The sequence below is a fragment of the Anastrepha obliqua genome, chromosome 3 (genome assembly GCF_027943255.1).
Source record: "Anastrepha obliqua isolate idAnaObli1 chromosome 3, idAnaObli1_1.0, whole genome shotgun sequence".
Lineage (NCBI taxonomy): Eukaryota > Metazoa > Arthropoda > Insecta > Diptera > Tephritidae > Anastrepha > Anastrepha obliqua.
In genome coordinates this window covers 88,885,608-88,902,316 of record NC_072894.1, presented here as the reverse complement: position 1 = coordinate 88,902,316, position 16,709 = coordinate 88,885,608, and positions in this window count along the sequence as shown.

Sequence of the window (16,709 nt, the reverse complement as noted above, 5' to 3'; positions counted from 1 at the left end):
TGTCTTGCGACAGAATTAAGCTTCTTCTTACATTCTTGAACAATCTTTGAGGTTTGCTTCGCGTTCTCCAGGGCCTTCAATGCAGCCTGACTGTCAGTGAAAACTTCAATCTGTCAGCAAAAACTTCTGTTTGGAAAACAGTTGTCATTCCCCCCATAGCATAGTGATACTTATTACTATAGTTTAAGTACCATCCGGCTCCAGACCCTAATTCATTCTTGGACCCATCCGTAAAGGAAATATCCGTCAAACTTCTCTGAATGCATTCTGGATTGCTCCATTGCGTGACGTCAAATTTCCTTCCAAATGAAACTGGGTATCAGGTCGTCTTTAGGTGCCAAAAATAGTGGATAGTGGATTTCTCTGAGTCTACATTTATGACTTTTATTGCTTTCTGTTGTATCTAAAGATCCAGGGGGAGCAAATGAAGCATTACATTTAGGGCATCACCAGAGGTTGCACTCATGGCTCCCTTGATGCATAAACATACACTTCTTTATAGCCTGTATAATTCCCGGATTGTGGACTTAGCCATGCTTCGTCGCCACACCAGACCACTAAGACGTAAGTGATGATTGGTCTGATAAGTGCTGTGTATATCTATAGGACCACAGCAGGTTTCAGACCTCAGGTTTTACCAAAGGCTCTGGATTGCTGAAAAATCCTTAATGCGCGATTCACATTCAGTGAAACGTGAGTCTCCTACGTAAGCTTCTTATCCAACATTACTCCTAGATATTTAACTTCATCGGAAACACCAAGTGTCACACCTTTCAGTATTGGAAGACTGAGTCCATCCAATTTCCGTTTTCTCGTAAACAAGGCTATGGTTGTTTTGTTCGGATTAACGGAAAGACCTTGTCTCATGCACCAGTCATCGATTTTGTCCAGAATCCTCTGCACTTTCGTGCAAAGCCTCTTCAGGGATTTTTCAGATGTTAGCGCACAGGCTTGGACATGAAAACCGAGTTCCTGCATCTTCGCTAGCAGAGAGTCTACGACCAAGCACCACAGCAGCGGAGAAGGAACACCCCCTTGGGGACATCCTTGCTTGGCTCTGGCGGTGATTAGTTCGCCACTGTTCTCACCAGCGGTTAACAACCTCTCAGAGAGCATGCAATATATCCACTTTACAATGGTTTGATTAACTACATGTCGTTCGGCAGAAGAACATATTGAGCCGAAAGTGACATTATCAAAAGCCCCCTCAATGTCCACGAACACGCCCATTGTGTACTCGTCAGCTTCCAGCCCGGCTTCTATCTTGCTAACAAGATAGTGTAAGGCTGATTCCCATGATTTTCTACTCTGGTAAGCGTGTTGATTTCTACTATGTGGACTTCTCGGCAATACCCCCACTCGAATATGTTTCTGCACCACTCATTCTAGACTTTTCAACACGAACGATGTCAAGTGATTGGTCTAAAACTTTTTGCTAGGGAATAGACATCTTTTCGTGGTTTCGGAATAAATATTACTCTTACGCGTCGCCATTGGGATGCTATATAACCAAATACAAGACAGGCTGTGAAGACCCTTTTCAGGGCCTCAATCAGCCTGTCTCCTCCTTTTTTAAGCATTGCTGGATATATTCCGTCAGGTCCAGGGGACTTAAAGTTCTCAAAGGAAGACAAGCAAAACCTTATCGATTCCTTTGTCACTATCCGACTAGCAATATATCAGCAGTACCTAAAGTTTCCACTGTTGCTACCGTTAATGTTCATGCCATTCTCTACTTCAGAGACAGTTCTATTACCCGGAAAATGGTTTCCGAGTAGAGCATTAAACGTTTCCGATTTGGAAATGGTGTATGAACCATAAGGTTTTCAAATGGAATCCAGCCTTACTGAGCTGTCCAGATGACGGGCCTTATAAAGTCTCGCTGTTTTCCTCATTTCTTCGACGTTACTGCAGAAATTTCTATAGGATTCAAGTTTGGCTTTCCGAACATTTTTGTTAAACTCTCTCTGTGTAAGTCGTTTCTGTTTGGGTATTTAAGGCCTTATTAAGAAGTTTTCTGGACCGTACATGAAGCTTCGACAGTTCAGGGTTCCACCAAGGAACCGCTTTCCCCTGTCTACTTTGCCTGCATGGGCACAGTTCACAGGCATCTTCAATCATTTCTATTGATTTGAGTTTTTTCAGGTTTGGTAATCGCTCTGTTACAAGCTCACCGTACCTCTCCCAGTCCACATTTCGAGGATTCCTACCGGAAGGTATTGATATTGTATCAAATCCTAGTCGGAAATAGATAAGACTATGATCAGAAAGAGAGTCCTCTTCCAAACTTGCCATTGGTTGATTTGATTTCCAACTGACCTATTGGTAAGTGTTAAATCAATCACCTCTTGCCTCCTTCTGGTCACTAAAGTTGGTTTGTTACCAGTGTTTTGAACGACTAAATCTGATGACAGGATAAACTCCAGTGATTTGAGACCTCTGGGGTTGCATTTGCTCTTTCGCCATACAATGTTCTGTGAATTTGCATCACAGCCCGCTATTCGCCCCAGATTATTAGATTCTGCATACTTGACTACTCCCTTAGCTCCCTCGAAGGAGGTGGCTGTAGGGTAGGTAGGCCGAAACTATGATAGCTTCGACGCTGTTGCTACTCAGCCAGTACTTTATTTCTGGATCATAGCTCTTCTAACATCGTGTGTTCGATCAACCTTGACATGATAATGCATGCTCGCGACACAGCACCCAGACCACAGATACGCTTGTGACATATCCATGGTTCTTGTATTAACCCCGTAAAGCAAGATGTTTTTGAAATGCCGCGAAATTGAAACAATAGGAACTTTGAAAAATTGGAATGGCGTATCCTACTTATAGAAAAACGTTTATTTTACAAAACACTATATATACTTTTAGTCTCCTTAAATAATTTTTTGAAATAAATCCCAGGAAAATGGTCAATTTGACTCAGCGCTAAGAAATCCAATTAAAATACATTGGAAAATAAAAACAAAACTACAAATTTTAATTTCTAAAATATTTCTTTTTATACAAATTAAGCGATGTTTTTATCAAATTGGCACAAGGACAATTGCGGTTTAAACAGCGATAAAAATATTGTGCTATCATGTCGGGTCGTCAAATGATAGTGACACCTACTTCACGAATAGGAACAGAGTACTATGCTTAAACAGCCAACAGTTTTTAAATATTTTGAGCTTCCTCCTAGAAATAAATAATAAAGCAGACGTTAATTGTGATATTTCACACTAAAAGTTAATAATCCATATAAAAAAAAACTTAATCAATATTTTTAGCATATTATACTTACAGCTACTAAGTTTTTATTAAACTTCAGTATTAAGTGTATCCAATATAGATTTTAGAATTCAAGATTAAAACATTGGAAACAGGCAACCATAGTGATACGCCCACGAGCAGCAACAAAAAAATAAAAATAAAAAATAAATAGCGTGCAACCTTTTTGGCAAAGGGCGGGTTTAGGTGCAATAATACGCAACATTAGTGGAGGACAGGAGTTGAAATATGTAGCAAAAAGCAACATGCGGCCATCCGCCACAAAACATGCTTCGTTTTTTTAATACCAGACGAATGGAGCGTAAAAACAAAAGACTTCAAATGGGAAGAATTGCTACCCGAAGGAATCCTGCTGCAAATGGCAACACTAATACACCCAAGAATGAAGATGAGTGGCTGAATTGTTGTTGGGCATTTCCCTGATATTGCGCGTGGAGCTTCCTCTCGAAGGATAAACATTACATTCAAAGGTATGAACAATTCAGTACGAAAGCACATTGAGCGTTTGTACATATGTATGTTGTGGGAGCTGCCAGTATACAAGTTATGTAAATTAATGTTTACTTAAGTTCTTTTTTCCGGTTTATTATTTTTTTTAAGGTTGCTGTGTCGCTCCCAAGTATTTAAAGCGCTGATATGGCTACACGAGCAAATTTCTTATGCGCTCAAACACAATACATACATATGTACATACACATAATTTTTTTTTTATTTACGTACTTGTTCATGTGCACTTAACCGCCATGGCACAGTGTGACTTTTTGCACATATAATTTAAGTGTGTTTATATTCAATGCGGTCGCCGTAATCGAATGGGTTGATGCAGGAGAACCATTCGGCAGTACACAGGTTCGAATCTCCGGGGACGAAAATCCAACTGACAGAAAATGCTTCTTTTTTTTAGAAAAGGGTTTTTAAAGTGCTCGACCCTTGGCAGGCAATGGCAAGCCTCTGAGTGTATTTCTGCTATGAAAAAGCTCTTCACAAAAAACCATCTGCCGTTCGGAGGCGGCTTAACTCTGTAGTGCCCTGCAATTATGGAGAAACATCAAGACGCACACCGGAGGCGGAACTCGACCAAATACTAAATAAAGTGCGCAAGCGCTAATTAAATATATAACATAAATTATATATGGGTTAAAATATGAAAACCAAGATTTCATTCTTGCATTTGGAAGTTTTTGAAAAAGACCGAATTCGGTATTATATTGTACCTAATATAATGCGGTCTTTATTCGCATTGTGTTGCTTTATTAGAAACAGCGATTGGTGAGCTCATAACTAGATAATTGTCGTAAAAAATTTACTAAAAATTCAAGTTACAAATGAGTATTAAAAATATTTACTTAAGCCGTTCATAACCACTGTACTTCAATGGGAGACTGACGAGACTTAGAAACAATGCCAGCAGGGGTTACTCATAGGCGTTTCTGAAATGTAAATTAGTTAATCTAAAGAAAAAACTGTAAAAAAGAGACTGTTAAATTAGATGACGGCAAACGAGCACAATAACAAAGTCGACTGCCTGGTAACTGGGCGTTGGCATTAATGCCGCAGATGCAAAATGCAATAAATTTTCGCAAACGCATCTTTTACACCTTTCAGTGGCAGTAGCAGGACCCTCAATATAACTTGCGAAGTGAAGAAATATTACTTAAAGTATTTCATATATGCACGTATGTATGTGTTAATGTGAATGCAAGGCACAAGGATGAAATCCTGCAATTTAATAATAGGATATCTACCCCCCGAAGCATCGAGAAAAACATCTACGAATACTCGTATATACCTTTCGTAGCACATACGAACACTTCAACACAAATGGAGAAAAGCTTTCAGTGCAAATAATAATATTCTTAAGTAAACATTTTGTATTTATTCGTTTGGGCAGAAAATGATAGCAAAAGCATGCAAATTAAATGGCGAGCACCGTCGCAGCTTCAGCCATCCTTTCCACACTTTCATCTTTATTGCTTTATTTATTCTTTGCTGTTAATTTAGAAGCAGTTAAATATGTACATATAAAGTCATTGCTAACCAAATAAAATTATATGAATAGGTCACTGGTGCTAGATGTGCCGCCTTCATATTCTGAAGAGTTAGATTTTTACAATATTGCCTTTTGTAATTTGCCAAAATTAATACTCACATCCCTGCCTGTCTTCCGAATATGTTGTCAATTATTCGGTGAACAAGTTTTATATATCACTCAAATGAAGACATTCCATTGCCATGGTGAAGAAAATTCAGAATTCTACCAATGATGATAGATCACCATGATGAAGAAAAAATGAAGTGGCGCTTATCGTGGTACTATTACTTTGCTCTAAGCGAATTTGACAATATCAGCTGATTTCGTGACGCCACCCTATTGCAATTGTTGATCAGTCTGACCAGATTACCATTTTCGTAACTTAATCTAGCATTTTTTTTGTTCTCCAGCCTCGGAGTTTTAGGTCTTTCTTTCTGACATTTTTCTAGCCTCTTCTTATTGAAATGTGATGTTTATAATTATGTGCAGTGTTGTCTAATTTTGGATATAAAAAACACTACTATAAAATGCCCATTTAAAGAAAATAAAATACCAATTTTTTATTGAATTACTTAATGAGCTTTCTGTGCGTGCAAAATTGTCATTACTACGTGCGGATTTTAAATGAATATGTTTTGGTTATGTATAATAAACTGTATTGAAAAAATACAGACTGTTAAAAATCCAAACTTGCATTTAAAACTTATGTTAAGATAATTTATTTAAAATTAGGCCAAAAAACACTGTTCTGTTATATTTGAGGCAAGCTACGCGTTTTTTTAAATGTGGTCATGGTTTCTTCAGTATTATCTGGTATTTTATTTTTACTATCAGCTTTACTTTTTTACTTACTCCTCTATAGCTTTAATTCTTCTTCTTCTTCTTAATTGGCGCGATACTGCTTACGCGATTTTCGCCGAGTTTAACAAAGTGCGCCAGTCGTTCCTTTCTGAGGCTAAGTCCTTCTCCACCTGATCTTTCCAACGCAGAGGCGGCCTTCCTCTTCCTCTACTACCACCAGCTGGTACCGCATCGAATACTTTCAGAGCCGGAGCGTTTGTATCCATTCGAACGAAATGACCCAGCCAACGTAGCCGCTGGATCTTTATTCGCTGCGCAATGTCTACAGGTATGTCGTCGTAAAGCTCATACAGCTCATCGTTTCATCGCCTGCGATATTCGCTGTTGGCAACGTGAAAATCTTACGCAGAATCTTTCTCTCAAACACTCCAAGCGTCGCTTCATCGGATGTTGTCATCGTCCACGCTCTCCCCATGATGAGAGTCTTGTAGAGTGTTAGTTTTGTTTGTCGAGAGAGGACTTTACTACTCAGTTGCCTACTTAGTCCAAAATACCACTTGTTGGCAAGAGAGATTCTATGTTAGATTTCCGGGCTGTTATCGGTGTTAATGCTGGTTCCTAAGTATACGAAGTCTTTTAAAACCTCGAAATCATAGCTGTCAACAGTGACGTGGGTGCGGATACACGAGTGCGCCGATTGTTTGTTTGAAGACAGGAGGTTTGTCTTCGTTCCGCATCGTTTTGTCCTCGTTCCCCATCAGACCCATTCGCTTTGCCTCTTAATCCAGTTTGGAGAAGGCAGAACTAACAGCGCGGTTGTTAAGGTCTGAGCGATTAAGTTCTGTGGCTTGTACGATACTCTCCAACATCAGGTTAAAGAAGTCACATGACAGCGAGTCATGCTGTCTGAAACCTCGTTTGGTATCAAACGGCTCGGAAAGGTCCTTCCCAATTCTGACGGGGTTGCTGGTGTTGAGCAACGTCAATTTGCATAGCGTTTGTGGGGATACCAAATTCAGACATCACGGCATACAGGAAACTCCTTTTCGTACTGTCGAATGCAGCTTTGACGTCGCCGAAAAGATGGTGTGTGTCGATTCTCCTATCATAGGTATTTTCCAAGATTTGGTGTATTGTGAATATTTGGTCGATGGTAGACTTTCCAGGTCTAAAGCCACACTGATAAGGTCCAATCAGTTGGTTGACGGTGGGCTTCAGCCTTTCACACAATAGGCTCGCTAGAACCTTATAGGCGATATTTAGAAGACTAATCCCACTGTAATTGGCACAGATTGCAGGACCGCCCTTTCTATGGACTGATCAGAGCACACTTAAATTCCAATCGGCAGGCATGCTTCATCCGACCATATTTTGCATAGGAGCTGATGCATGCATCTTACCAGCTCCTCGTGTTCGGAAGCTACCTAGAGGATATTTGGGCTAATCCCGGACGTTGTGAGCTGCTTGAACCATATGCAGAAGGATCGTCCTGGCCACACCATGGCTTTAATTCGTATGCAGTAAATTCAGAGGCCCTTTAAAATTTATAAAAAGGTTTTAAATATTAAGAAAATTTGAGAGTAGAAGGTCGCATATTCTGGCATAACCTCAATAGTATCAGCAAATTTGATTGGCACTTTCAAAACATCAAATTATATACATATATAAGAATTAACAATATCACTGAAATCTTCTCAGCATAAGCTTTAAATACAAGAGTGATTTCTTTTTACAGTTTTAATAGCTTTAAATTAATATAAAAAAAAAGAAATAAACCCCAAACTCAAAATGTTTCGCATTTTGGGTATAAGAAAGCCCGAAATTTATTGTGAAAAGCGAAAGCATAACTACAGTACTGCAGGCCACAAGCGGAAAGCAAATCCAAACAATCGGATGAAATTTCAACAGATTGACGGGTGTGTGGCGTAGTTAGCAAACCGATCAAAAATTGACAAACATTTTTGTCAACTTGCAACCGGTTACGAGTGTGTGGCGAATTTTACGACTTTTCCTTCTCATTTTTCTCATTTCTTTTGAAATTTTAAAATGTGCACATGAGCGCACAAAAGGCAAAATTAGGCTAAACATTTATTGAAGCAGGCCGCTAGTCTTAGCTGCTAGTGCCTTTCATAATGCACTATAATTATTCATAATTATATTTTTATTAAATGAATAAATAATTAATTTTTTGAGGAACTCAAAGATTTGTTCGAAGACCTGCAATTAATTTGGAAAAATAAGAGCGATGAATATAAAGATAAAAATGTAAAATTAAAATCCTGGCAAATAAGTATTAGAAAAATCCTCTTCCTTTCAAGCACAAATAAGTACCATAAACGATAATAATTTTTTACCGCATCCGATGTTCCCTCAGCAATGAACAGCGTGAAACTGAAATAGTCAGCAAATCCACACGTGTGTGCAGAAATTAGTTTCAACCGATTATTTGGATTTTTTTTCCGGTAGTGGCCTGCATTAAAATCTTGTTTCTATAATATCATTATTGATAGACTGCCTTCAGCTATTGTGAAAAACGAAATTGGGCGATTAACTTCGGCTGCCACGTCACCGGGGACTCGGCATCAGAATGATGTTCGCTGATTTCTCACGTATTCCCAAACTCGTCCAATTAGTCGTTATTACGATAGCAACGAAATAAAATAAACGATGGTTGTGTTGATTATATTCGTATATCACAGATACAATCTGAGTTTTTCGTAAACAAAACGCTGTCATGACCTCGGTTAGGTCAGCCAATCAGTTGATTCCTTCAAATTCGCTCAGAGCCGGTAATGGTTCCTTGGTTTGTGATTTGGTTTGTTTGGAATGCGCGTTAGTCATCAAAATAGGCCATAAAGGGATCTTTAAAGCGATTTGTTGATCAAAATATCAAATCGTTCGTAAATTATAAAGAACGCAAAAATGTCTACAAAACGGACATCGTTTGATGTGTTTAAGTTGCTCTACATATTATACTGCACTTGACTGGAACCCGCAAGAGAGCAGAGGTCGCGGTCGACCAAAAAGCACTTGGGGAAGGTCGATGCTGCGCGAACTAGCAGATGCCGACATCTCATGAGACTGTGCAACAACAGCACAGAACCGTGTACGATGGAAGAGTTTTGCCGAGGCCCTAAGCTCCCGAGAGGAGTGAACAAGGAAAAAAAACATATTATATTATAATTATACAGCGAAGCAAGTATACAACAGTTATCAGAAATATTTTATTCAACTCAAGAAGCTATCTGTAATATAATAAATCGTACAAAAAATTAAAATAGGCTGGAGCCAAAATCTGCAAGTGGAAGTCCCCGGAAAATATCTGACCGCGCCGAACAGTGTTGCCAGTTTATTACAATTGTAATAGATCTATTACATTTGTTCTCAGTTTATTACGCTATTACACTTCATATGAAATCTATTACAATTTCCAATTCTAAGAGGAAACAGGAAAAAAATTGTTCATGTTTTAAATTACAATTTCAGCCAAATTTTGAAAAAAATGTTTTATAAAAAACGTATTGGGAAACCTTCTTTATCCATCGCTGCTTATGTAAGTCCCATTGTTAACGAGAGAGGGCGAGCAGCAGCCATAAAAGTAAACATGATGTATACTAAAAGGACATATGTCTGGAGATATTTTTGTTTCATTCGCCCTTTTGACAATGATTTCTCCGCTACTGCACATCGTCAATTTTGAATATGTATAACAACACGTTGCAACTTGCAACCCGCTAATGTTGGAAGAATATATGTTAATTAGTGATATCCTGTGTTACTGACTGTGTTACGATGTTTATTTGACTCTGCCTTTCTGAATGAGCTTTACTGCTTTGTTAGAAGTTTATTCAGTTCGAGAATTGTCACTGTGATGAGCATGTCAGTGTGATAGTGAGTGTTTTGTTTTCGTTTTAGTCAATTAAATCCTGTTGATACATCAGTGTGGAAAGTTGAGTGTTTCTGAACATTTTCTCACGTGAAATAATTGCGGATTATTTTTTCAATGGACCATGAATAAGAATTTAATATAAAAGAATATCTACATGTATGTATAAGAAGGAATCCGTATTTTGTCCAGATTTTTGCAGATTTATTATTAAACGAAAATTAGACTTCTGTTAGGTGTTTGACCGAGCTCCTTTTCCTATTTGTGGTGTGCGTCTTGATGTTGTTCCACAAATAGAGGGACCTACAGTTTCAAGCCGACTCCCAACGGCAAATGGTTTTTATGTGGCGCTTTTTCATGTCAAAAATACACTCGGAGGTTCGCCATTGCCCGCCGAGGGGCGACCGCTATTAGAAAAATGTTTTTTTTTTTTTTTTTTTTGAATTTTTTTTTTAATTTTGCTTAGACTCCTATTACGGAGTACAGCAATCTATTACTTTTTTGATCATCGCTTTAGTACGCTGTTGCGATTGGTTCTGGCAACACTGGCGCCGAACGTATTTGGTTGAGAAAGCCCCAAGCACTGATTTTAATCCAATATGAAAATTTGTGGGCAAGGACAGGATCGAGCAGAACTCAAAAACGTTATTTTAGAGGAATGGCCCAAGATACCCCAGTACTATGGTGTTCAACAATTGGTTCATGTTATGCCAAGGGGTTATAGAGGCTCGGTGTATTCATACAAAGTCCTGATTCTCATTTAATTTTCTAAAATTTATAACTTAACGCTGTTAACTGCAAATGTAAAAAGACTTTGTTGACAGCAGCGTTTGAAGTGCATGTATATTGTTTTTGCTTTTTATTTTTGTGTTATTTTTATACAGAATAACTTTAGTTTCTACTATTGACTTATTAATTATTTATATTGGCCAAATAAAACCAAAAATTGAAATACTTGTAAAACAGTGAACAAATACATATTTTATTATTAGATGCCAAAATATTACCTTGACAAATTGTACTTATATTCTTGCCTGGCGCTTTCCGCCGTCCGCAGATATTTGCCCCTGCACCTTCCTCGGTGAGGGAGCCGTTCTTATTATTGATTATAGGGTAAATAAAAGCTTAAGCTTTGCAAGCTTATTTGTGGGACACGACATGATGCCATAAATAGCATGGACTCAAAATTTTCGATTTAACTAATAGAGCTCTATTTGTAAAGTAAGATTTCAACTACGAAAGAAAAAGAGAGCATGTGGCACTTTGGCGAAGACCTTCGAGAAATCAGTACGCATAGTATCAACTTGAAGCCCGCATTCAAACCCTGAGCCACAGTATTTTGAAAAAAATCTCTAAATTATTATCTGTGGAATGGCCACAAGTGAGACCATGGTGATGGGGCTCCAATGAGTATAATAACTGAATAAATAAATAAATGATCCACAGTTTTACTTTTAAGTTGAGCAGCTATGAAGAGAAGTTCCAACAGAATTATCATCAAGAATCAATCAAGAATTTAAATAAAACAGCGAAAAGTGCGACAATGTTATTTAATAAACCGAGAGCACTTATCGTTAAGTTTTCATATAGGTTGGTACACACTCTTTTACAGTGAGTAAATTTCCAAAAAAATTGTCGAGAACATTAAATTGTTTCTTATAATACAAACAATGTACCAAAGTAGTTCATGAATTTCAGATATATGCACAATAAGTATTGAACGCTTCCGCATAAAGGATTCAAAACACTCGCTAACATCTTGCGAACAAAAAATATTACTCCTATCAGTACTAAGAATGTCGAGAGATACATGCCCCCTATGCCCAAAAGCAATACCCACAAAGAAATTAAGAACATTACTAGGTAGTCTATGAGGGTTATCAGTTTTGCTGATTGGGGAATCACATCCAAAGAGTGCAGATATTAAATTATTAATCACAAAAAAGTTCAAGTAGTATAAATAGCATTTCAATACAAACGAAAAATACTTAGATGGTTCACGAGCTGTCATTAGTGTCGTATTGTCTTAAAAACTAAAGTATTTAACGTTATATGTTTAAAGAATCTGAGACCACAATACACTACATTGTTACTGTGTGAAAATCAATACGGTACTTTGTGAACTCGATAAACTTTATTTTTACCTGTTTAAAGTTTACGCGGTAGGCGAAATTCAACGAAGTAAGGTTCCAAGTCGTAAATTGACGATTACGCCAGAGAGCTTGGTATTGCTTCGGCTGCACTCCGCCAAAATGAACCACTTTCAACCTGGTTGGTAAGCGTGTTTAGTTTTTTACTAAACTTAGCCAAATATGTTAAAAATCATTCTCTGCTTCTTGAATTAAGCTTAATGTTCACTGATGGTTCGAAAAAAGATACTTACACCTCGTTCGCAGTTATCAACTCGAAAGGGGAAACAATCACCGCAGGCATCCTCCCTAGTTTATACAGCCGTAGATGCAGTGATCCTTAATGCGATTACCTTCACTGTAAACTCTTTATCGAGAGCAGTAATGTACACTGATAGCAAACCAGTCATGTACTCGATTATGAACATAATAAATAATTCACTCATCATCTCTAGTATCCGGAGCAAATTATGAAAAAATAGCGACCGCATAAAATTTATGTGGGTGCATGGCTTGGAAGAGAACGATTTAGTGGACGAACAAGTTAAACTCACTGCGAAAGAACCAGTTATAGCTTTCGACTATATTTCGAAAAAAGACTTAAACGCATAACCACTTGGAGATCTAATTCCCAACATTATATCGTAAACAATCCAAACAGGATAAAACCAAATTACTCACTACAGACATCAAAGCATTTGTCCGTTTATGCCTACGGCACGTAATTGCCACACATTTGTACATTTTCAATGGTTTTTTCTATGCTTCCAGTCCTCCTACTGTCACTCATGGTCTTGAACGGTCTGGCATCTACCCGACAACTGCCCACACTTTGCACCAATCAGAAAGAGTATCCTCCATAACCAATTACCTTTTATACTGTTAAGAACTACTCCTCAGAATATTTATCAAAAATGGCAGAATTTCTAAATAGTTCAATCAGGATTGAAAAAATTGATTTGGTGTTTTCTTTTTCTTAACGCACTTTTGCATGTAACTGAATTTTATTTTTACATCAGCGAGTCGAAGATCCTGCCAGTTAGTGTTCCTTTTTTACGCATGAAAATATTTGTACGTTTGTAAATAAATAAATAAACAAATAAAGTTAACCGCGAATGACATATGACAAAAATAAATTTTTTGTTTTTTGGTAGGACTGTTATAAGCTTACATGGCAAATTTCAGCGTGATATGTCACATAGTTTGTTTTCTGTGCTACTGTAAACAAGTCAAGCTCGAGTGTGTTCTTCGAATTATCTTTTATGACTTCAATTGTCTCAAAATGTTTTCCACGGAGCGGCAACTTGAGCTTGGGAAACAGGAAAAAGTCACATGGAGCCATATCAGGCGAATACGGTGCTTGCGGAACGATATTAACATTATTTTTGTTCAAATAATCGCGAACAAGACGTGATGTGTGAGCTGGTGCATTATCGTGATGCAAGAACCATGACTTGTTGTCCCACAATTCCTTCCTTTTAAGACGAATGTTCTCGCGCAAACGCTTTAAAACGTCTAAATAATATTCAGCGTTAACCGATTTTGCGATTTGTGCGATTTTCAAGCACAATTTCCTTTACTTTTCCGATGTTTTCGTCGTTTACTGATGTTGCTGGACGACGTGAGGCAAGTTTTCAACCGAGGTACGGCTCTCTTTGAACGATTTGTACCACTGGAAAACACGTGCACGCGATAGAGCAGAGTCCCCATAGGTTGTCTGCAACATTTTTAAGGCGTTTGAAGTCGAAATTTTGTTGGAATAACAAAATTTCAAACAAATTCTTTGTTCAACTTGAATTTCCATCGTTAAATTCGAAGAACACACTCGAGCTTGACTTGTTTACAGTAGCACAGAAAACAAACATGTGACATATCACGCTGAAATTTGCCATGTAAGCTTATAACAGTCCTACCAAAAAACAAAAAATTTATTTTTGCCATAGGTCATCCGCGGACGGTTTTATTGATACCGTCTCGTTCATATTTGAGCAGAAGGTACAAATATACGACACTTATTACACCATTGTGAATACTCCAACTATCTAGAAAATATTATATAATATATTTCATAGACTCTTCTCACTATCTATTTTGTAGATCATACCAGCTAACATTTGGTTGATTGAAATCATCAAGAATTCAAAAACTGCAAATATTTTCAAATTCTTCTTTATCTTTTTGTTTTAAAACTGTAATTTTTTTATGGCACTCTGTATGATATCCAAAATCCTCGGTAGATTCAAAACACTTACAGTAAGTAAAATTTCAATTTAATACAAAAAAATACAGGTTATAGTTATAATATAAATTATACAGTGCTAATTTCGAAGTATTTTTCGTTAAAAACTATTATTCTTATTTTCTTATTCTTAGCCTTAAAATGTCGTACAGCTGGCAATCGCTATCCTTGTTAGACTAGTGATGTTACGCGCTAGCTTCCTCTCACTCAACCTTCAATTTTTCCCATCTTTAACTGCTAGCAACCCTAACTTGCGGCCAGATTTAATTAGGTTGCCGTATATCATAATAATGAGAAAAAAATTAGCTATATTTTGATCTATAACAGATCAATATACGTTATGGATGTATAAATATATCGAAATCATACCTGTTTATACCTGGCTGCGGAGAGGTGCGGCCAAGCGCGCAACGGCAACTACGGGTTTTTTAAGTCTTTACACCTATTGCAGTAAACCGAACGATATTTTATCTCAAAACTAGGTTAATTAAATTTTTCCCGCAAAATCAATTAACAATAATTTAATTAAAAATACTTTCGGCCACATTTCTACTGGCACCGTGGTGAATTTTTATTCTCCTAATCATAAATGTGGGTAAAAATGTGGATTTCAGCATGTACTCGATGACTACACCAAATCTGCAGCTGGATCTTAGACTATTATTGCTATCGTATGCCTACATGATCGCTGAATAAATTTTCCGTACTGCTGGGCGGATTATATGATACACAAATGAAAACTTTACGGAAAGAATCCAAAAACGCATACCAATAATAGAACCGGATGCGAATCCAGATTAAAAAGTTGATGCCGCGAGGCACAAAAACCGCGTCTTATAGCAATTAACACTTCGCCCTCCCCTTCTCGAGATGTCTTTACCACATAACTTAAGCGACTTTAACACGTTCCCTGTCCCAATACAAAAATGTAAAATTGACCGACAAGTCCAATATTTCACAACGTGAACATGTCATATAATCGGTTCTCGTCAATATTACGTTGCTGGCACTTTGTTGATAATGAAGCTCCGAGGGATCAAAACGAACTTCTATACAAAATAAAACCACTTTTGGACCTTGTTATCAATAACTGGAAGAGCTTACTAACACCTGGTGAATGTATCGTCATTGACGAGTCGATGATGCCGTTTAGAGGCAGGATATCATTCCGTCAATGCAACCCATCAAAAGTTCATAAATACGGCTTGAAAATCTATAAACTATGCACAGAAGAGGGTTTTGTCTGGAATTATGATATTTACATAGGGCGTGACCCCGAGATTGCTGATTTGGATAAGCCTGGGAGTGTCGTAATAAGAAATAATTAAAAATAATTTGTGATTTCTGCGTAAAATAAAAATATTTTTTCGTATGTCCCGGCGTTTTTCTTTACTTTATTATCGTACCAGCACGTCCAGTGCAGAAACTGTACAGTTCCATTACGTCCAGTCGAATAATTTGCTTTAGAAGTTTCATATACCCCCTGACGCACATATGGCTCAGGAACGTATTAGTGTTTATCAGGCGCACGTTTCCTGAACCATATGTGGCTCAGCGGACAGGAAACGTGTTAAATTCAACAATAAGTAACAAGAGCATCCACGAACTTATGTAGATAGTTCCATAGTTGTTTTTATCATTCAATTTTTAAAAATTGCGATGCCATTCAATTTTTAAAATAGGTTAGAACTCTCTGGTCGAAAATTATTAATGACCGATGGCATATTTTTAATATAATTATTCCATATTACTTTGCAAAATTTATCAATAATCATTATAGCCAGAGTGTATAACGGAATATCGATAAAATCAATCAATTTTCAAAGCACTTTGTCCTGTTGCATTTCCAGGGCGCTTCTTAAATTATGTGGCATCTAACACGAACACATATTTTTTACCACAAGGTAATCATGCAAAATCTTATTGGTGCTCGTCATATTAATACCGAAGAAAGTATCTCGACATTGCTCAATTATTTCCGTTATTTTCTGGTACAACACGAGAAAATTTATTGTACCAATGTTTGCTTGCCGTATAATAATTTTAGTTCATCGATTCATTCTTGTCTTGTTAATCCACGTCAAAAATGGTGGAAGCAATCCCACGAAAAGGTATACGGTTTAATTCAATTTTTTGCCAAGATGAATTTTAAATCCATTGTAAACAACGCTAATATGGCTCACCCATCAAAACCTTCTGAGTGTATTTATGGCAAAATATGACAAACTGTTCAATGGAAGCGTCAGAACCATACTGGAGGTGCTCAAGGCCAGAAATATAAAAAGCAACCATCGTAACTGTTTGCGCTTTTATGCAATATGTTTTGAATGTGTGTGCAATATGTGT